Below are 23,318 nucleotides of genomic sequence, written 5' to 3'. Positions count from 1 at the left end.
AATTAAAACTTTGCAGAGGAACTTATTTTATTGCAGAAAATGCATGAAATAACCAGAATAATTAGTAATAGGGTAGAAGAAATCTAATTAATACTCCACACATCCATTAAACCTAATGTCATATTGAATTATTTCGCCAGTGTCTTACCGTGTCCATTAGTTATTCTAATTAGTTTTGAAACATCACTTTCATTTCTATGGTATTATTTTTAGCCCATGTACAAGAATCATGGCATAAACAAATTATTAACATACTGTCCATGGCTGTAAGATCATTACATTTTGAAAACATTTAATTAAGTACAGAAGTGCCATGAAGAAGTATCTCCTTTGTGCTCACTTCTCGTCCCCTCTTTCCCCTCCCACAGATTTATGTTCATGCATTTCTTTATTCTACCATTAAAAAGAAACAAAATACTTTAACCAGCACCTTAAGTTTCGGGAATGGACAAATGGCCTGTTAATAGGAACTGTCATCTATCGTCAAATAATGCAGTTCCTTCTTTTATAGCAATCAGCACAGTGATGATCAGAGAGCAGATAACACCGCTACAGAAGTCACTGAGGATCTGAGATAAACGTTTCCAGGACCTCCTTCTGATGTGCTGTCTGACGACAGTTTATTTTGTTTGGAGTAAGGTTAAGATTTATGAGTCCCCAGTGAAACATTGAGGTGTCACAATAAAATCATTCGACACTTACAAATTTCCGCTTCCTCTAATGTGGTGTATAATGTACATACGCTACTTTATAACTTAGCCAAAACATCTGCTAATTTGTTTTCCCCATTTTAATATGGTAATTAGTTTCAAGTCCTGCTCTAGGACTTGATGGCCAAGTACATAAGGCAGCCAAAGAGATTGAGTATCAACTTGTAAATCCTCCCAATACACACCAATGGCAAGTGGTTAGAGCCAGTTGGCTCGTCAGTTGGTGTGGATCAGATTGATGCCAATAGCATGGGGTTTGATCCACGTTTCAGCTGGGGTAGATTCAGGATGTGCCTCCTTGCCCTGCCTGTAGCGAAGGGCGTGGCAGTGTGAGTCAGACCTATCTTCAGGCAGCGAACTGAGAAGATGGCAATTAATAGAGATTTTTGTTATGTGCAGTGCAGTTCAACATTATAGGAAGAATATGGAGATGATAGAAAGGATACAATGAAAATTCATTAGAATGCTGCTTGGTATGAGGAAATACAAATAGAGAGAAAGGAATTTTTCATTTGAACAGCAAAGATTCTGGGGCAATATGAGAAAAGTGCTTAAAGTAAAGGAAGGATAAGAGAAGGTAGATGGAAGATCATTTCCAACAGCTGCAAAGTCTAGAATTGTTAGGAATTTATTTCAGAAGTTTGTGGTTGAGGCAAAAATTCTGGTCCAAATTTTCCTGGGAGCAGCCCCCAGTGCAGAGCTATAACTTTGCTGGAGGAATGTCAGAAGCTAGGTGCGCTAATGGAGTTTTTGCCCCACATTTTCAGCAAAGTTACAGTGGCGGGGAAGCATAGAACATAGAACAGTACAGCAACGGACAGGCCCTTCGGCCCACAATGTTGTGCCAACCATTTATCCGAATCTAAGGTCGACCTTAACCTACACCCCTTCACTTTACTGCTGTCCATGTGAATGTGCTGCAAGGAAATTCTGTGCCTTTGTCAACATTCAAGATTCAATTGGTTAGGTGGATGAACAAAGGGCAGCACTATGGCGCAGTGGTTAGCACTGCCACCTGACGGCGCCGAGGTCCCAGGTACGATCCCGGTCACTGTCCATGTGGAGTTTGCGTGGGTTTTGCTCCCACAACCCAAAGATGTGCAGGGTAGGTGGATTGGCCACGCTAAATTGCCCCTTAATTGGAAAAAATGAATTGGGTGCTCGAAATTTTTTTTAAAAGGTGGATGAACAAAAAGAGCATAAAGAGATCTGGGAATAGGTTAGGATAATGCCATTATGGCTATTTGCTTGTGCATTGGTTCATTGTTAATGTGGGCTGCTTGTTCTGTCAATCCGTTTCCATGTTGTAATTTTTCAGCATGTTGGTTCTCCGGCATGTTTAGAATCATTTGGAATCAGCCAGCTTCTAAATTAAATCTCACAACTGGAAAATCATATTTGTTTATTGATGCAATCATTTTGTTGGGGAATTTGTTATGGTGCTTTCAACCCAGAATGTCATCATCCAACTCTCGCAAGGCAATTTCAGCATGAGGATCATTACACCCAACCCCAACTTAATGATCAACACGAATAGAAACGCAATATGAACGCAAAGGGACAGGTGGTCTGAGGTGCATTTGTTTTAATGCGAGAAGTGCAGCAGGTAAGGCAGATGAACTTAGGGCTTGGATTAGTACCTGGGAATATGATGTTATTGGTATCACTGAGACTTGGTTGAGGGAAGGACAAGACTGGCAACTAAATATCCCAGGGTATAGATGCTTCAGGAGGGATAGAGAGGGAGGTAAAAGGGGTGGAGGAGTTGCATTACTAGTCAGAGATGATATCACTGCTGTGATTAAGGAGGGCACAATGGAGGATTCGAGCACTGAGGCAATATAGATAGAGCTAAGAAATAGGAAGGGTGCAGTAACATTGTTGGGACTTTACTACAGGCCTCCCAAAAGCGAGCGTGAAGTAGAGATACAAATATGTAGACAGATTATAGAACAATGTAGGAGCAATAGGGTGGTTGTGATGGGAGATTTTAATTTCCCCAACATTGAATGGGACTCATGTAGTATTGGAGGTGTAGATGGAGCAGAATTTATAAGGAGCATCGAGGAAAGTTTTAGAGCAGTATGTAAATAGTCCAACTCGGGAAGGGGCCATACTGGACCTGGTATTGGGTAATGATCCCGGCCAGGTGGTTGAAGTTTCAGTCGGTGATTACTTTGGGAATAGCAATCACAATTCCGTTGGTTTTAGAATACTCATGGACAAAGACGAGAGAGGTCCTAAAGTAAGAGTGCTGAACTGGGGAAAGGCCAAGTATAACAAAATTCGGCAGGAGCTAGGGAATGTGGATTGGGAGCAGCTGTTTAAGGGTAAATCCACATTTGAAATGTGGAAGTCTTTTAAGGAAAGGTTGATTAGAGTGCAGGACACACATGTCTCTGTGAAAATAAGAGATAGAAATGGCAAGATTAGGGAACCATGGATGACAGGTGGAATTGTGGGACTAGCTAAGATGAAAAAGGAAGCATACATAAGATCGAGATGACTCAAAACTGATGAAGCTTTGGAGGAATTTCAGGAAAGTAGGACCAATCTCAAACGCGCAATAAAGAGGGCTAAAAGGGGTCATGAAATATCTTTGGCTAACAGGGTTAAGGAAAATCCCAAAGCCTTTTATTCGTATATAAGGAGCAAGAGGGTAACTAGAGAAAGGATTGGCCAACTCAAAGACAAAAGAGGGAATTTATGCGTGGAGTCAGAGGAAATGAGTGAGATTCTTAATGAGTACTTTGCATCGGTATTCACCAAGGAGAGGGACATGACAGATGTTGAGGCTAAGGATGGATGTTTAAATACTTTAGGTCATGTCGGCATAAGAAAGGGGGAGGTTTTGGGTATTCTAAAAGACATTAAGGTGGACAGGTCCCCAGGACCGGATGGGATCTATCCCAGGTTACTGAGGGAAACGAGGGACGAAATAGCTGGGGCCTTAACAGATATCTTTGCAGCATCCTTGAGCACTGGTGAGGTCCCGGAGGACTGGAGAATTGCTAATGTTGTCCCTTTTTTAAGAAGGGTAGCAGGTATAATCCAGGGAATTATAGACCTGTGCGCTTGACGTCAGTGATAGGCAAACTGTTGGAGAAGATACTGAGGGATAGGATCTATTCACATTTGGAAGAAAATAGACTTATCAGTAATAGGCAGCATGGTTTTGTGCAGGGAAGGTCATGTCTTACAAACCTAATAGAATTCTTTGAGGAAGTGACAAAGTTAATTGATGAGGGAAGGGCTGTAGATGTCATATACATGGACTTCAGTAAGGTGTTTGATAAAGTTTCCCATGGCAGGTTGATGGAAAAAGTGAAGTTGTATGGGGTTCAGGGTATACTAGCTAGATGGATAAGGAACTGGCTGGGCAACAGGAGACAGAGAGTAGTGGTGGAAGGGAGTGTCTCAAAATGGAGAAAGTGACTAGTGGTGTTCCACAGGGATCCGTGTTTGGACCACTGTTGTTTGTGATATACATAAATGATCTGGACGAAGGTATAAGTGGTCTGATGAGCAAGTTTGCGGATGATACTCAGATTGGTGGAGTTGCAGATAGCGAGGAGGACTGTCAGAGAATACAGCAAAATATAGATAGATTGGAGAGTTGGGCAGAGAAATGGCAGATGGAGTTCAATCCAGGCAAATGCGAGGTGATGCATTTTGGAAGATCTAATTCAAGAGCGGACTATATGGTCAATGGAAGAGTCCGGGAGAAAATTGATGTACAGAGAGATCTGGGAGTTCAGATCCATTGTATGTTGAAGGTGGCAATGCAGGTCGATAGAGTGGTCAAGAAGGCATACACCATGCTTGCCTTCATCGGGCTGGGTATTGAGTACAAGAGTCAGCAGGTCATGTTACAGTTGTATAGGACTTTGGTTAGGCCATATTTGGAATACTGCGTGCAGTTCTGGTCGCCACATTACCAGAAGGATGTGGATGCTTTGGAGAGGGTGCAGAGGAGGTTCACCAGGATGTTGCCTGGTATGGAGGGTGCTAGCTATGAAGAAAGGTTGAGTAGATTAGGATTGTTTTCGTTGGAAAGATGGAGGTTGAGGGAGGACCTGATTGAGGTCTACAAAATAATGAGAGGTATGGACAGGGTGGATAGCAACAAGCTTTTTCCAAGAGTGGGGGTGTCAATTACAAGGGGTCACGATTTAAGGTGAGAGGGGGAAAGTTTAAGGGAGATGTGCGTGGAAAGCTTTTTACGCAGAGGGTGGTGGGTGCCTGGAACGCTTTGCCAGCGGAGGTGGTAGAGGCGGGCACGATAGCATCATTTAAGATGCATCTAGACAGATATAGGAACGGGCGGGGAACAGAGGGAAATAGATCCTTGGAAAATAGGCGACAGGTTTAGATAAAGGATCTGGATCGGCACAGGCTGGGAGAGCTGAAGGGCCTGTTCCTGTGTTGTAATTTTCTTTGTTCTTTGTTCTTTGAAAGTGAGTGAAGGAGCCGTGATGCATGTTTCAGTATAATACCGTATGGGGCATAGAAACACAGAGCTATGCAGGAAGCTGTATTATTTGACTCCAACTGACCCATTTCTCACAGTATTTTAAGTTTCAACAGGTTAATAATTATAGGCATTCATACCTGACATAACAATGAAATTAAATGACATGTATTAATTAAATGCAGTAACCTGCATGCAAAGATGCTTGGTAAACTATTTTACTTTTATTTATAAACAGTATTTGAATCATGACAACTTTGAATAGCTGTTGGCCTTTCTCTTGATTAGACTGGTGGAGGGAAGGGGTTAATTGGAAATCCGAGCTATGGTTAGATACTAAGAGTATCAGCTACATGCTTAAATTCCCATGGAATGACTGAAGAGAGTGCCAGCTATGTTGTTCATATTTCTGGTAGGCCTAGGTGAGTGAGGAGGTGGAGGAAGAATACTCAAGATGCCTTTACCTCATTCAGTGCTTTTCACTTCTAATGTATGGGTTTTGTCCATTGACAGTACAGTCAATGACTTTCCATTGGATCAATGAAGATTCACTTGTAAACAGCAACTTGTACTATACAGCATGTTTAATGTAAACATTAATTTGTAAACACTAATTAGTTAAATAAAACACAATAAAAATAGCAGGGCAGGTGATGCGTTGCAGCTGTAACATATGGCTGCTGGCAGACGCCTCTATGATCACCAGCGACCACATTTACAGTAAATGCCTGTAGCTCAATTAAGTTTTGATCTGGGTTGATGAGCTTGACTCAGACCTTCATACACTTCACTGCATCAGGACGGGAAAACAGGAGCCATGCAAGTGGCAGAAATAAAAAGGAATATAGCTGTAGTGGGACATAGTGTAGGAAGGGAATAGATAATGCTCTCTGAAACTGTGAGTTGAGTCCTGAAGACTGTGTCCGCCTGCCCAGAGCCAGAGTAAAGGACATCTTCTCGGGGCTGGAGAGGAATCTGGAGTGAGGGGGGAAGGATACAGTTGGCGAGAAAGCTATCAAGAAATAAAAGCTAACAATAAAATGTTCTACAAGTATATAAAAAGAAAGAGTGCAGCTAAACTGAGTGTTGGCCCCTTATAGGGTGAGAGCAAAGAATTAGTAATGGGTAAGAAGGAAATGGTAGAGACTTTGAACAAGCATGTTGACATAGTGGTTAGCACTGTTGCTTTACAATGCCAGGGTCTGAGGTTCGATTCCCGGCTTGGGCCACTGTCTGTGTGGAGTCTGCACGTTCTCTCCATGTCTGCATAGGTTTCCTCTGGGTGCTCTGGTTTCCTCCCACAAGTCCCGAAAGACGTGCTGTTGGGTAATTTGGACATTCTAAATTCTGCCTCTGTGTACCCGAACAGGCCCCGGAATGTGGTGACTAGGGGATTTTCACAGTAACTTCATTGCAGTGTTAATGTAAGCCTACTTGTGATAATAAAGTTTATTATAAACAGTAGACAACAAAACGGCAACTCAGGAATGGCAGAAAAGCAGGGGAGAAAGGGAGGGAAGAACTTAAACAATCATAGTCACGAGAGGAAAAAGTACTGGTAACATTAATTGTACTAAAGGCTGACACGTCTCCTGGATTTAATGGCCTGCATGCTCGGATCTTTTTTTTAAGTATTTTTATTAAGGTTTTGCAGAATTTTTCATAATAAAACAGAGTAACCATAATAACAAAACAAACTAGAGTGGACATTAACATAGTGCAAAAAGAGAATATATATTAACAATTAAATAGACATTACCCCAAGCGACCCAGTCTTCCCACACCATCCCAATGAAGCACTCACCCCACCCCACCCCGTCCCCCCCCCACTATGGATTGCTGCTGCTGCTGACATTTTAATTTTCCCCGAGGAAGTCGCCGAACGGCTGCCACCTCCGAGAGAACCCTAGCATAGACCCTCTTAAGGCAAACGTTACTTTCTCGAGGCTGAGAAACCCAGCCATGTCGGTAACCCAAGCCTCTACACTCGGGGGATTCGAGTCCCTCCACATTAATAAAATCCGTCTCCGGGCTACAAGGGAGGCAAAGGCCAAGACGTCGGCCTCTTTCACCCCCTAAACTCCCGAGTCTTCTGACACTCCAAAGATCGCTACCTCCGGACTCGGCACCACACGTGTGCTAAGCACCTTGGACATTGCCCTCGCAAACCCTTGCCAGAACACTCTAAGCTCCGGGCATGCCCAGAACATGTGGACATGGTTTGCAGGGCTGCCCTTGCACCTCAAACAACTGTCTTCTACCCCAAAAAACTTGCTCATTCTCGCTGCCGTCATGCGTACTGGGTGGACCACCTTAAATTGAATTAGACTGAGCCTGGCACATGATGAGGAGGAATTAACCCTGCCCAGGACCTCTGCCCACAGTCCCACTTCCAACTCCTCACCTAGCTCCGCCCACTTGCCCTTGAGCTCCTCCACCGGGGTTTCCTCTGCCTCCTGTAGTTCCTGGTAGTTATCCGACACCCTCCCCTCCCCCACCCAGGTTGCATACTTGGATCTTAAAAGAGGTGGCTGCAGGGATAGTGGATACAATGGTCGTAATCTTCCAAAATTCCATAGATTTTGGAAAGGACCTGGCGGATTGGAAAACTGTCAAATGTAATACCCCTGTTCAAGAAAGGAGGGATGGAGAAAGCAGGAAACTGTAAACCAGTCTGTCTAACATCTGCTGTTGGGGAAATGCTACAATCATTAATAAGGAGGTAGTAGCAGCACATTAAAAAAATCACAATACAATTGGACTGAGTCAACATGGTCTTGTGAAAAGGAAATCATGTCTGACAAATTTATAGTGTTCTTTGAGTTATAACAAGCAGCGTATATAAAGAGGAACCCATAGGTGTGATGCGTTTGGATTTCCAAAAGCCATTTGATTTGGCACATGGAAGGTTACTGAACAAGATTAGAGCTCCCAGAGTTGTGAGGTGATATATTAGCGTCGACAGAGGGAGTCCATTAACTGACAAGGAACAGAGAGTTGGGATAAATGGGTAATTTTAAAGGTGGCAAACTGTGACTACCGGAGTGCTGCAGGGATTAGCACTGGGGCCACAACTATTTATGATCAACATTAAAGACTGGATTAAAGGACCAACTATACTGTAGCCAAATGTGCTGATGATACAAAGATAGGTAGGAAAGCAAGTTGTGAGGAGGAGGTAAAGAGTTTCAAAGGGTTATGGGCCAGTTAAGTGAGTGGCCAAACATTTGGCAGATGAAGTATAATGTGGGAAAATGGTGAGGTTGTCCACTTTGGCAGGAAGAAACAAAAAGTAGAATATTATTTAAATGGAGAAAACCTGTAGAAAGCTGCAGTACAAGGATCTAGTTATGCTAGTTCATAAATTACATAGCATGCAGGTACTGCAATTAATTAGGAAGACACATTGAATCTATATTGTAAACAAGATTGTAAACATTGATCAGAGTGTACAGTTTTGGTTTCCTTATTTATTTATTTATTTGTTTATTATAAATTTAGAGTACCCAATCATTTTTATTTCCAATCAAAGAGTAATTTAGCATGGCCAATCCACCTACCATGCACATCTTTGGGTTGTGGGGGTGAAAACCATGTAATCACAGAGGGAATGTGCAAACTCCACACAGCCAGTGACTGGGCCAGGATAGAATCCGGGTCCTCAGGACAGTAGGCAGCAGTGCCAACCACTGTGCTACCATGCCATCCTGGTTTCCTTATTTAAGCACAAACATACTTGCATTGGAAACAGTTTGGAGAAGGTTTATTAGATTTATTCCTGGTATGAATGGTTTTATGAGGCAAGGTGGAGCGTGTTAGGCTGATACTCACATAGGGTTTAGAAGAATGAGAGGTGATCTTTAAAAATCATATAAGTTTCGAGGGCAGCACGATGGCACAGTGGTTAACACTGAATCTACAGCACTGAGAACCCGGGTTCAAATCCTGGCCCTGGGTCACTGTCCATGTGGAGTTTGCACATTCTCCCCGTGTCTGCGTGGGTTTCACCCCCACAACCCAAAAGATGTGCAGGTTAGGTGGATTGGCCATGCTAAATTGCCCCTTAATTGGGAAAAAATAATCAGGTACTCTAAATTTTAAAAACATTTTTTCTTTAAAACATACAAGATTCTGAGGGACGTGAAAGAGGATGTTTCCTCTTGTGCGGGCATCTAGAACTCTCCCTAATGGGACAGACAGAAATGAAGAGGCATTTCTTCTCTCAGAAGCTTGTTAGTCTTTGGAATTCCCTTCCACAGAGAGCAGTGGAGGCTGGGTCATTGAATTTACTCAAGGCTCAGTTGGATTGATTTTTGATTGGCAAGGGAGTCAAGGGTCATGGTGGACAGGCAGAAATGTTCAGTTAAGGCCTCAATCAAAATTGCAATTATGTTAATGATTGACGGAGCAGTTCCGATGAACCAAATGCCCAACTCATGCTCCTAATTCTTATAATTATGAAAGCATACCATGGCACTTCACAAGGTGCATTATCAAATAAAATTTTGACACTGAGCCACATAAAGAGGTGACTGAACAAAGAGATAGAATTTAAGAAATGTCTGTGGTGAGGAGAGGGAGAGATTTAGATAGGGAATTCCAGAGAGGGTTTTAGAGCTGGAGGTCACAGAGAAAGGGAGGGCTGAGGCCATAGAGACATCTCAAAATAAGGATGGGAATTCTGAAATCATGCTTTGCTTAACCGGGAAGGCAATGTAGGTAAGTCAGGACAGGAATGATGAGTAAACAGGCATGATGCAAGCAGAGTTTTGGATGACCTAACATTTATGGAGGTCAGAACATGGGAGGTTGGTCAGGAATACATTTGACCATTTTGTCCAGAGGTAACAAAGGCAAAAATGAAGTTTACTGCAACAGATGGTTTGAGGCAGATGCGGAGTCAGGCAATGTTATATAGGTGGAAATAATTGATCTGAGGGATGGCGTGGATCTGTGCTTAGAAACACACCTTGGAGTGAAATATGATGCAAACTGGTTCAGCATCGGTCAGTTGCCAAGGAGAGGAAGTATATTTGTTGCTAGTGAATCGAGCTGGTGGTGTAGGCCAAAATCACACTGGCTTTGGTCTTCCAAATATTTAGTTCAAGAAAATTTTCCATTCCTTTGTGGGGCCAATGGAAATCCTCTTTTCTTCTACGTCTTTTGTCCCACTGGTGCTTCCCTGAACAGGCGCTGGAATATGGCGACTAGGGGTTTTTCACAGTAACTTCATTGAAGCCTACTTGTGACAACAAGCGATTTTCATTTTTATTTCATTTCATTTCAGGTCTCCCCATTTGATCTGCTGAACATACTAAACTGGTTCAATGCATCAACTTGTCCATGATACAAAGTAATATCTTGAGGCACGTATATTTTCTACGGAACTTTAAGATCAATGTTCAACCTTTTTAAATTGCAGACCATCAGAGTCTTACTGGGCCAGCTAAGGTATGTGTGGGGCCTTAATCATCAATGAAGGTAAATAATAACTGGTGAAAGAGTAATGGTATTTCTACACAGATGCCTGCAGGAAACGTTTGCATGTTTGTAAAATAAATACTTCATGTTCCCTAGGCACCCGGGACAGGTCAACATAAAAGTAATGTGGAGAGATTGTTTTGGTGTTGTGCTCCCAGGACTCAAACTGCATAGTTTTGAAAGTAAAAGAGATTAAGTGTTCACCTCTGTGACCAGCAAGCTTGGGGATAGGAGGACAAGATTTAAGAGAAATGATTTTTTTGCGTCAGAGGACAATTTAAGAGATGATGTACATTCATTAATCTTGAAAAAACTGAAGGAGCTGACTCATTCTGGGCCATCTTTATCATACGATAGCAACCTTTCTAAACTTCAGCGAAATACACAAGGTTAGATTGTAGATAGAAGCAGAATTGTTGATTGTGTAGGTGCATTACTGTCAAGTTTAATTCTGCACTGACTCTGATCTCCATATTTGTATTTTCCAGCAGGGGTCACTGTATTTTGATTGGAGTCTGGCTGAGTTTTACCTCCCTGGGCTATGCATTGGGCACGATAGTGTACTCGTTATGGAAATCGGCTAGCCATCCAGAGCTCATGAGATCAACTAACTCAGCATAGTTCGTGATTTGAACCCAGGACCTTTGGGGGTCTTTGTGACCCAGTAACACGCTGAGTGAGGTATGTGTGTACTGAGTCACCAGGGGAGCCGATTGCTAAGAATTTCAGTTCACTGGGCCAGTTACTGTCTGAAAAAAATTAAAATATTTAAATCATGCAGCACCATCTGGCAAACGTTTATTTCACAACTTCCTGAATGGGATCCAGTTGTTTGAATAACAGAAACTAGAAAGGACTGAACCAGATTCAAATCTTGTCTGATGCACATAGCACTATCGAAATGTCATCACCAGACAACCAGAAGATTTAGTTCTCAGACACTGAAATCACTGTTTTGAAAAATATCATTTATTCCAAGAGGTAATAATGTAAGCTCGCAGAATGTTCAAAGATTATAAATCTTGGAAGCAAGAGATTAACTATTAACTCACCTTTACTAAATAACAATATAATGTTTGAAGGAGAACAATATGAACCACAGTTGTTGTAGGCCCAGCCTGTCCTTTCAGCTGGGAAACAGCATAGCATGGGGAATCTCCACTGGGCCTTAACGTTCAGGCTGCATTTACACAACCCCAGCATGAGACAACTTTGCATTGCTACTATAATTGTAGGTAAAATAAAATCTTAAATAAAATAGTACGTTCAGCTACAGAGGGCACATTATCTAGATACAGTTGTGCAGCAGTTCGGTAATCAACTAACATTTGGGTTTTAAAAGTCAGACTTGTTGACATCTAATGGATGTTAATCCATGCGAATTAGCCAAAGATGGTTCATGCTTTCCTTATGCACATATCGAGTTCTGCATAGAGAGAGATAGAGAACGTAATATAATGCCCTTGCAGAGGTGAGATTAGAAGTGTGTGTATGTGTGTGTGTGTATGTATGTATGTGTGTATGTATGTGTGTGTGTGTGTGTGGGGGGGGGGGGGGGGGGGGGGGGGAAGAGTTCATTGAGCCAGAGGGTGTGGGGTGGGTACTCTATTGCCTTCCCACCTCTGTCTGAGGTGGATAGGGCCATGTACGGCCTTTCTTCCCTGGCACCAATTGAGGCATTTAATTGGGCAGTTAATGCCCACGTAAAAGCCTGGTATTCAACTAGCGGTGGGTGGGGTAATCACCATTAGGAAGCCGTGGGCCTTCCACCCCCCCTCCCCCCACCCCCCCCTCCTTCTGTCGGACATTCAGTGTCTGATTGAAGAACCCAGCGTCAGATAGTGGGGCTTACTGAGCGACACCTCCTATCCTTTCTTCTGACCCCTCTGCCCCTTAGACAGCAACACCTCCCTGTGACCCCCCATCCTGCCCTCATTCACCTCTGGCTTGCGACCCACTGGTCACCACTGGTCCTGGACCTCTGGTTGGTGCATTGCCAACACTGGTGGAGTTGCCTACGATAGAGAGCTGCCAGCTTCTGATTTGCAGGCAGCTCTTGGGGCAAAAATCCTTTTTAGCTTAAGTGCCTATGGCAGATTTCTTCTCCAATGGAGGCAATGAAGGGGCCTCGCTGGCTCTTCAGCTGATGGGTGAGACGCTGATGCCTGAATTAAATTCTGTCTGGACTGTCTGTTACCATGGATCCAAGGTAGCAAAATTTGATAATCACTTCAAATGGGAAGTTATTCAGTATGATCAAGGATGAAGATTTGACATAACCAGTTGTCTTGACGTTTATAATAAGGGATAAAATGTTGCAGTAATTAGAGAGACAATCCATGAAGCTTTGTAGCTGAGTGTAGTTGAATTGTTATAAAATCCCAACCGGTTCACTAATGTGCTTCGAAGACTTCAGTCCTACATCAACAGAGTTGGTTCTTGACTGTTCTCTGAAGTGGCCTAGGAAGCCACACAGTTGTATGCTACTGGTGGTTTAAGAAGGTGACCCACCAAGTTCCCAGGGCTACCACGGGAGAGGAATAAATGCTGACCTTGCCAGGGTCAAACACCCACAGCCTGAGGACAAATATGCAAAATGAAATGCTGGTAGCTCCCCTGTTCCCCGTCCTATGATACTTACTATCATGCTCTTGGTTCCTTGAATGTTATTCAATGAGAAAATTCAAATGCACAACAGCAACACCTTCGCTTAGTAAGAATATTTTGGTTACTCACTGGGATATGAGATTAGCTGGTATGGCTAAAGAAATGGCATAGTAGCATCAATGTGCCCAATGGTTTACTCTTATATAAATGGCCCTGAAATAAATACTGAACTCTGCTTTCTATATATAATCAATATTTGTACAATGCCTTTAATGTGGTAGAATTCCCCCAAAAAGCTTCATGGAGGAGAAAGGTCACCAAGCAACAATACAAGTTGGGAAATTAATCCAAAAACATGGGTGAAAAATAGGTTTCAAGGAAGTTTTGAAAGTAAAGAGGAGTATCAAGTTGTTTTTTAAATATAAGTTTAGAGTACCCAATTCATTTTTTCCATTTAAAGGGCAATTTAGTGTGGCCAATCCAACTACCCTTCAGGTCTTTGGATTGGAGGGGGGTGAGTCCCATGCTGACACGGGGAGAATGTACAAACTCCACACGGCAGTGACCCGGGGCTGGGATCGAACCCGGGTCCTCGGTGTCGTGAGACCACAGTGCTAAACATGGCGCCACCATGTCGCCATAAGAGAGAGGTATCAAGTTGAATGGGTTGAAAATATATACTTTCTATCTGGTTTGTGAAATTGGTCTGATTTCTAGTAGATGTTCATTCTCTCAGAACACAGTCCCATTCCAAATTCCAACCCACCCTCATGATAAACACTTGACGGTGCTTTCCCAGAACCAAGAATTTGAGAGCTCTTCTATTGGCACTGACCACATTGGAGAAGCAGCACACCGTCCAACATCTCCCCACCAGAGATTCTGATTTCACTTACAATACTCTTGTCCTTCACTCAATAAAACAGTGGAATCAAAGAGAAAAATAAGCATGTCTGGTACTCTCAGATAAATTCTGAGAGGGCGATGTGTTACACTGGCAGCCATAATGTCTGTAACGCTAAATTATCGAATAGCATGTACCTGTAACCTACCCGAAAACTGGAATTTATTGTTACTCCTGTACTGAAAGATTTTAAACAAATTCCAACGAGAAAAGTCCAACAGGCATACAGTAAACATTTGTAGTATAATAATCACACAAGTTCTAAAGAGGGTGAATATTGTACTTGGGCTGAAAATCCTTTTTAAAGCAAACCCACTTTAGCATTCAATTAGCAGCGTTTGTCCAGGTTCACAGGCAAAGGACTTCAAGAAACAAAATCCTTTTATCGAGGCCAATTAGCTTGAAACCAGAGCGTTTTGTATGTGAATAAATTTTTCTTAAACTAAAAACACAATTTCATTAAAGCAGGGAGGCTGTGACGAGAGTCGGGCAAAGGCTGAAAGATGAAAGGCACTCTTGGAATATGTTTAAGTCATGTCGAATGCTCAATGAGCTGAGAGTCTGAAGCATCAATTGTGGCATTAAGTCCGCTCCTTGATCAAACAGAAGAAGCATGCAGTGCCACACCCTCCCTATATATTCCTGGCATTCTCTGTTCACCAGGCTCTTCAGCTTCCTTTCACCACTAAATAGTGGAAAAATTACATTGATTTACACTTCACAGGGTAGGCAACAAGAGAGGGAGCCAAAGATGAAACACATTCCAAAACCACACTGCTTTGAAATCGGTTGTGTGTCGACATTCTACTTTCCTTCCAAGAAACCTTCCTTTGAAAAAATGTCTCTCTGCTGCTTATATCTTATATCTGCCCTTAAGAGACAAAACTTTTGCAACATTTTGGAAAGCGCACTCAGGGGGCCCATCAAAAGCTTGCCTAAACAAGTAAAAACAAAGCAGTGTCTATCCCCAGACAGATTAAACTTTTACTGCAGTTGGAAGCTGCTTTTAATTTCAGTAAATTTATGAAAGTGTCTGCCCATTGGATTTTTAGGCTTCCTGTGTCATTCCTCTGCACCTGTTGCTGCAATTTTCCCATTTAAATATATAAAGATTAATTTGCTCCATTGGTTTAAGCATTAATTCTTGTGCTGGAATTTTCTGAACATGGCAGGGTTCTTGATGCTGGAACCAAAAGCAAGGAGTGGGCCCACATTGCCGAGCAGCAGGAGTTGGGGCTGTATTTTTCTGGTAGTGGCCAATTACGTGGTTGCTGCCAGAGCCCATCCCCAAGAGCTGCCAGCCCAATCAGAGGGCTCAGAAGCACCATTGACAGAGTGGCCTCAGCTGAGATGACATCAGGAGGACGGGGACACATCGATGGGCGTGCACCCTCACCGCCATTATAGTTCTGGTCACCCTATTATAGAAAGGATATTATTAAACTAGAAAGAGCGCAGAAAAAGATTTACTAGGATGCTACCGGGACTTGATGAAAAAATGAAATGAAATGAAAATCGCTTATTGTCACGAGTAGGCTTCAAATGAAGTTACTGTGAAAAACCCCTAGTCGCCACATTCCGGCGCCTGTTCAGGGAGGCTGTTACGGGAATCGAACCGTGCTGCTGGCCGGCTTGGTCTGCTTTCAAAGCCAGCAATTTAGCGTTGTGCTAAGCAGCCCCTTTTGATGGTTTGAGTTATAAGGAAAGGCTGGATAGACTGGGACTTTTTTCCGTGGAGCGCAGGAGACTCAGAGGTGATCTTCTAGAGGTCTGTAAAATAATGAGGAGCATAGATAAGGTAGATAGTCAACATCTTTTCCCAAATGTAGGGGAGTCAAAAACTAGAGGGCATAGGTTTAAGGTGAGAGGGGAGAGATATAAAAGGGCCAGAGGGGCAATGTTTTCACACAGAGGGTGGGTGAGTGTCTGGAACAAGCTACCAGAGGCAGTTGTAGAGGCGGGTACAATTTTGCCTTTTAAAAAGCATTTAGACAGTTATATGGGTAAAATGGGTATAGAGGGATATGGGCCAAATGTATTTTGCCAAATGTAAATTGGAACTAGTTTAGTGGTAAACACTGGGCGACATGGACAAGTTGGGCCAAAGGGCTAGTTTCCATGCTGTCAACCTCTATGACTCGATGACACTAAATAACTGGGGTCCGATGGTGCTGGGCCCAGTCAGGCAGCCCCAGCGAGGGGGTGGGGTCAGTGAGGGGAGTCAACGCTGATGCCGTGGGAGCGGCCATTGCTGTCGGAGGGTGGAGCGAGGCCTAAAATACAGGGCCCTCCACAGCCTGCCAAGAGATCACTAGGGTTTATGTAACTACCTTCCGATATGGTGGAGCATGCTCCTACTTCTGATAAAATGCCAATAGAGCTATTAATTGACTATTTAAGTGACTCAGTTAGGCTATCGGGCAGGTGGGCTGTCTGCCACCATTCCCACTGCGAGCAAAAAGGCATGGCAGCAGGGAGGTATTGGGCACACTACCCGACACCTTCCCACACAATATTGCCAGCCTTCCTGTATCCCAGCTCTTGCTTAAAGGCCCCATAAAATTGACACCCATTGCGAGTAATATATTTGGAATTCAGTAATAATCTAACAAAGTCAACGGCAAGGTGGTGCATTGGGTAGCACTGCTGTCTCACGGTGCCGAGGACCCGGGTTCAATCCTGGCCCTGGGTCACTGTCTGTGGAATTTGCACTTTTTCCCTGAGTCTGCGTGGGTCTTACCCACACAACCCAAAGATGTGCAGAGTAGGTGGATTGGCCACGGTAAAATTGTCTCTTAATTGGAAAAAAAAAATAATAATTTTACAAAGTTAAAATACCTTATGTCTTTTTATCTGAGGAAATAATCCCTGCTGGATTGTTTCTACTCCAATATCTGGCCATAAAAAAATGTGAGACCATAAGAAATATGAGCCGGAGAAGGCTATTCAACCCATCAAGCCAGCCATTGGATAAGTTCATGTGTTAAGAAATGCTCATCTTTAGATTATTGGTTGGGAACTTCAGTTCCCGATGAACATCGGGACCACTGTGCATGCACCAGCTGGGAAATAGCTTCACATGTGCAATTTATATGTTTTGCATTCTTTAGGCTGAGGAAGGGCCCTGCATGCCTGCACAGAGAGGAGAGAGAGAGAAAAGACACAAAGAGGCAATCAGATGGCCTGGAAAGGAACACCATTGTAAATGTGTGTCTCAGGGAGGAGGAAAGGGAGAAGGTCCCAAAAGGCTATCTCAGGTAAGGGCTAAAACCCAGACGACAGGACGTCTGAAGTAAGGTTAAAGAAAGGAGCACTGTAATGGGCTCCACACATTCAAGAAAAAGCTGCAGGGAGCAGACTTGAAGCAAAATGGGCATGAGACAAGCCTTGAAGATCTGATAAGGCAGGTGAAGATTGGTGATTCCATGCTGTGGGCTGTTGGGACAAAGATACTTCTGTGGAGAAGTGATGTTCTTCTTGGCGTGGCCAAAGATCTGAAATTATGCATGGAAGGTGAAACATAAGGGTACTCCGAGATTCAAGGGAAAAGAATCTTGGGAGATGAAATTGAAACCCTATGAAGTGGACCATTGCTGATGACATCTGGGTGGGAATGACCTTTGGAGGGAATTTTAAGGTGTGATCTTTAAATGTGGCAATTGAAAACCTTTGTGAGAAAGACAAAGGGCGGAATTCTTCGACCCCCTGCCGGGTCGGAGAATCCCCCGGGGGGGGGGGGGGGGGGGGGGAATCCCGCCCTGCCTCTCCGATGCCGTCTGCCGTATTCTCCGGCGCCGGTTTTGGGCGGGGACGGGGATCACGCCACGCCGGTCGAGGGCTGTTGGCAGCGGCCCCAACGGCAATTCTCCAGGCCCCAATGAGCCGAGCAGCCGTCGGTTTCTGGCCAGTCCCGCTGGCATGGATTGGACATGGTCCCACACGGAGGGACCTGGCAGGTAAGTTGGCTGGTGGGGTCCTCGGAGGAAGTGGGGGGATCCGACCCCGGGGGGGGTCCCCCACGGTGGCCTTGTCCGCGATTGGGGCCCACCGATCTGCGGGTGGGCCTGTGCCATGGGGGCACTTCTTCCTTCTGCGCCGGCCATGGCGTGGGTCAGCGCATGTGTAGACTGGCCGGCGTATTCTGGCGCATGCACAGGGGTTGTCTTCTCCGCGCCGGCCATGGCAGAGCCCTACAGGGGCCGGCGCGGAGAAGACAATTCCTGTGCATGCGCCAGAATACGCCAGCCGGTCTACACATGCGCTGAACCATGCCGGAGCTTCTGCGCATGCGCTACCTCGCATGAGCCAAAGGGACGGCACCAGTCTAGCCCTTCGGAAGTGCGGAGAATTCCGCAACTTCTGGTCGGCCCGACGCTGGAGTGGTTCGCGCCATTTTTTACGCACCGCCTTGGCCTTGTTGAACCCTGCCTGCCGTTTCAACAACTTGACTCCAAATTCGGACCTTGTTCCCCTCCCATTCACAGGTGCACGTCTCCCTGATACAACGCAAAATCTTCTCTTTCTCCACAAATTTGTGGAGTCTCACAATCACCGCCCGCGGCGACTCTCCAGCTCAAAGCTCCTGCCTCAGGGACCTGTGCGCTCAGTCCACTTCAGATGCCTTATCTAGCACCCCTTCTGCCACTAGCCCCGCCAGCTTCTTTGCGATGTACATCATGCACTCACACCTTCCACTCTTTCAGGCAGGCCCACTATTCGCAGGTTCTGACTTCTCGAGGTGTTCGCCTGCTCTTCTATCTTTGCCCTCAGCGTTTTGCAAAGGTTTGCGAGGAGCTCCACCTTCGCCTCCAGTGCCACCACATGATCGCTGTGGTCCGAGATCACTCATTCGATCTCACGAATCTGTGACCCCTGCACCTCCAATCACTTCTCCACCTGTTCCATCGAACTGGTCAGGGTGTCACAGCTCCTTCAAGCAGTCCTTCTTCTGCAGGGGGAATTCCTCCTTAATGAAAGCCATCCACTGGTTCATATGGGGCTCTCCACCTTGCACCAGCCCTTCCCCCTTCACCACCCTTACACCGGCTGCCACAGGTTTCCTCCAACTCGTTGGCCAGGTTTCCTACCATCTTCTGCTGGGTTTGGTAGCCAGCAGACATACCACTCCTGGGGGAAACTGCTCCTCCGACCTTTAACTACATCTTTTTTGTCTAAATTACATCGAATATCGGGTAAATAGAAGTCTCTCCTATGCCTTCGAGCAGAGCTGCCCTGTGTGCGACTACTCCCAATGTGAAGATTTTCATGTCACCCTCTGTGTATTGAAAGTTTATTTTTGCACATCTTTTCAAAGTGTCCAAACATTTATAACTAAAGCATTCTGCAATGCTTGCTGGGCACAGTGCTGCATGGTGTCTTGAACTTCTGTTCCATATGGTCTCTTTTTTCCTGGAGTGTCTTTGACACATTTTGGTAAATAAGTTGTACTGTCATTGGGGTTTTCTGAGCCACAGTTTGCCTTATCCTCGGAGTATGGCTCTATTTTGTTTATGGACATTGGCTTGCCTCGCCAACCATATTACCTTCTCTGAAGTTAAATCTTCTTTGGGAGAAGTAGGTCAGAAAGACTGCTATCAGTGATATCGACTACGATGTGGCCTCATATTAACTCAATTTTAAGATCACCATATTCTCAACCTTTATCAAGGTCGATGATAAAGGCATCTCTTGATTCACATGGCTTCTGGATTAATTTCTTAAACTTGGCTCTTTCTAATATCTTAAGGTTTATGGGACATCTTTGCATTTGTCTGATGCTTCATTAATGCCTTGTCTTGCTATCACATGTTCCATAATTGCTTCAATGGAGTACAATAATGTATTGACTTATTCAACCTCAGATTTACAATCTGGAAGCAATTCTGAATCTTAAAAAATCTCTTCTTCCATTGTGCTTTATTCTGTGTTTGATTTGGTCCTTCCCTAAGGCCAAATCGGTCAGGCTAGGTTAATTTGTAATCCTTGGCTGCTTTAAGCTTTTGGGAGATTTGCCTTGATTTTTAAACTTCTGCTGCAGTGGCATGGGTTTTCACTATTGTGTGAAGAAAAACGGTAGCACAGTGGCTAGCACTGTGGCTTCACAGCACCAGAGACCCAGGTTTGATTCCTGGCTTGGGTCACTGTCTGTGCAGAGTCTGTACGTTTTCCCCGTGTATGTGTGGGATTCCTCTGGGTGCTCCAGTTTCCTCCCACAAATCCTGAAAGATAGGTGTTAGGTGAATTGGCCATTCTGAATTCTCTCTCAGTGTACCCGAACAGGTGCTGGAGTGTGGCGACTAGGAGCTTTTCACAGTAACTTCATTGCAGTGTTAATGTAAGCCTACTTGTGACACTAATAAAGATTATTATTGTGGAGTTTTCCCTATGCTGATCAGCCTTTCACTGATGTCTGGTGTGGTGATGACCATTTTTTGGAAATTATTCCCGAACTTTGCAGAATTCTTAAACTGATAGCTGTAAGTTAAGCTCTGCTCCCTGCTTTCCTTCAGCTATGGAATTATTTTAAACAGTCAATTGCTGCCTCGTGGTCACCATATATAATGGCGCTGACCTCCGGCCTAGGACCACAGGGCCTATCGCGGTCACTGTTCCTCGTTCATCAATTATGATTTTTCATGGACTGCCTCGTGCTACAGTGCAGCCCTGAGTAAGCTGAACAGTTAATTTTCTCTGTCTCCACATCTTCTATTGAGCTCTTTTGGAGACTTTCAACTGTCTCACCACAGTTTTCAGTTTTGGTGCCTTATTTCAGATCAGACTTGTAACTTTCTAAAGGTATTTTTCAGAGGTTTTGGGATCCTTCACAATTGTTGGTTATGATAGGCTGAGTAATGATTGCAAAGACATACGTATAATAACTGATTTATTGGATGAACATAAGTGTATACTGTTTCTCACAGTCTACCCCAGAAGCCTCGGACAGTCTCCAAAGTCAGATCGGTCTTCTTGAAAGTGAACCCTCAGAAAGCAATGGATCCTGACTTGAGTCCCTGATCGTGCACTCTGATTCTATCCTGCATGGGCCAAATGGCAGGTATGTTTGTGGGCAACTTCAACCTCTCCCTACTCCATTCCGGGGTTCCCACCTGCTTCAAGACGACCACCATCATACCGGTGCCAAAGAAGAAACAGGCAACATGCTTCAATGACCACCATCTGGTGACCTTGACATCTATCATTATGAAGTGCTTTGAGAGGTTGGTCATGTGACACATCAACCCTGTACTCCCAGAATGCCTTGATCCTCTGTGATTCGCATATTGCCACAACTGGTCCACAGCAGACGCTATCTCCCTGGCCCTACACTCATCCCTGCAGCCTCTCAACAACAAGGACTCCTATGTCAGACACCTATTCATTGACTACAGCTCCAGCTTAAACACCATAATTCCAGCCAAGCTCATATAAAAACTCCAAAGGTTAGGACTTAGTTCCTTCTTCTGCAACTGGATCCTCAACTTCCTGACCCATAGACCACAATCAGTAAGGATAAACAACAACACCCCCTCCATGATAGTCCTCAATACTGGGGCCCACAACACTGCAATACTACAGTCTGTTTCTTTTGGATCCCATTTTGCTCTGGAGTCTGCTTCTACACTGAATGATCGTCTGCTTTGTTGCTTTTTGCTAGCTTCCTGTGGCCTCACCTTTCACTGGGCTGGTTTGGATGGGTTTCCCAAGTCCTGACTGCTATTCCTAAGTTTGCTACTGCTGTTGCTGGTATCACATCCCTCATCTGTGATCCCGCACAATAACCTTGCGTCCTCTTCTGATTCCCTCTTTGTTGCTCTTGGTCTTTGGTTTCACTCCCACTTCTCCTCACTCCTTTGCAATGAGACCTTGCCAATCGCATCTCTATTAGGAAAACTTACATTGAACGATGCCTAACCCTTGGAGATTTCAATCGCAATTCCCTATTCCCACTCTCCTCAGATTTCACAGCTGTCTGGTCCTGATTAAACTTTCCCTTCCTTCAAACTCTCCAAGACATGCTTGACCTTCCCATCTCCCTTCTCTGTTCCCACAATCTCATTCAAAAACAAGGCCACCTCCATCCACTTCCTTATATTCCTCATCACCCAGATGACCTCTACCACTTTCCAAACCCACTTCTTTCTAATTTTTCTTCAGGAATAATACTTTCCCAAATTATTTCCGATTGCATTTTTAAACTCCTAGTTCGTAAGGCTCGGCTAGCCTTGCATGACACTGGAAATGAAAACTCTGCAGCGACGATCTGCTCCTTCCTCACATCTTCCTCACCCTGCCCAAAGAGCATGCAGCGGGAGGCCTTCAATCCCTTGGGAGACTCGAACATGTCCAGTTCCACCTGGACCCCGTTTGTGAGGACCAGAGATGAACGGCGCTTGCTGAGGAGTCAGTCTGGCCAGTCAGTTCCATTCCCCAGTGATGAAAAACATTCTTGAAGTGTGGGCTAGCCCAGAGATAAACTCCCCAAGGCATGAAAAAGTGACTGTGTGGTTAGATAGGGCTGGGAACTTGCCTACTGAGCCGGGCAGAAACTCCCAGCCAAATTAGCCTGAACTGACTTTCCGTTAGATTGCGCCTGTTATCTTTCTGAAATGTTCTCTTTGGCTCCTTGAGTGACAGAAATTTGTAAATGCGACCCCCCCATGTGAAAAGATTGGACAAGCATGCTTTACACTCTTCAATCATGGATGTTTCCCTGGCCTACGTTACCCTCATATTCTGAGGATGACTTGAATCTCTTTGGTAATGAACTGATTGAATGCAAATGTACAGACATGGAGAATGGCCACTTGTACAAGACGAAAACAGCTGCATGCACCTCCTGAGCAAAGAGCTGTTCCTCAGAAGAGGAGAGAGCAAGGGAGTAAAAAATATCAACAGCCCCAATCCTGGGGGGGGGGGGGGGGGGGGGGGGGGTGGGGGGTATCATCATGCTGAATAGAAAGTCCTTTCAGACTGCCTGAACGTATTGCAGGATATACAAAGCCATTTTTGAGTTGCATATCATGTACCACCCATTGCAAGGGGAAAAAATGATCTTCTAAAATATATTTCATGTTACTAATACAAAGATCAAAGTCTGAAGTTTATATCAGTACGAAGTTTAAAAGTTTCCATTTGAGGCATGTAC

The 23,318-nt window shown here is 44.4% G+C and overlaps 1 protein-coding gene and 1 long non-coding RNA gene across 2 annotated transcripts in view; one reads left to right on the top strand and one right to left on the bottom strand.

Annotated features, from left to right (window-relative positions):
- LOC119964611 overlaps positions 1-17,400 on the top strand; it is a 62,736-nt gene extending 45,336 nt beyond the window's left edge. Inside the window, exons 2-3 of the long non-coding RNA XR_005460336.1 lie at positions 11,151-11,343; positions 17,284-17,400. This is a non-coding gene — a long non-coding RNA (uncharacterized LOC119964611). The remainder of the gene's footprint in view (positions 1-11,150; positions 11,344-17,283) is intronic.
- Positions 1-23,318, bottom strand: part of LOC119964610 (metalloprotease TIKI2-like) — a 499,632-nt gene that overhangs the window by 129,903 nt on the left and 346,411 nt on the right. The window lies entirely within an intron of this gene.

This window comes from Scyliorhinus canicula, chromosome 4 (genome assembly GCF_902713615.1).
Source record: "Scyliorhinus canicula chromosome 4, sScyCan1.1, whole genome shotgun sequence".
NCBI classification, from domain to species: domain Eukaryota; kingdom Metazoa; phylum Chordata; class Chondrichthyes; order Carcharhiniformes; family Scyliorhinidae; genus Scyliorhinus; species Scyliorhinus canicula.
This window is presented reverse-complemented; position numbering and strand designations above follow the sequence as displayed.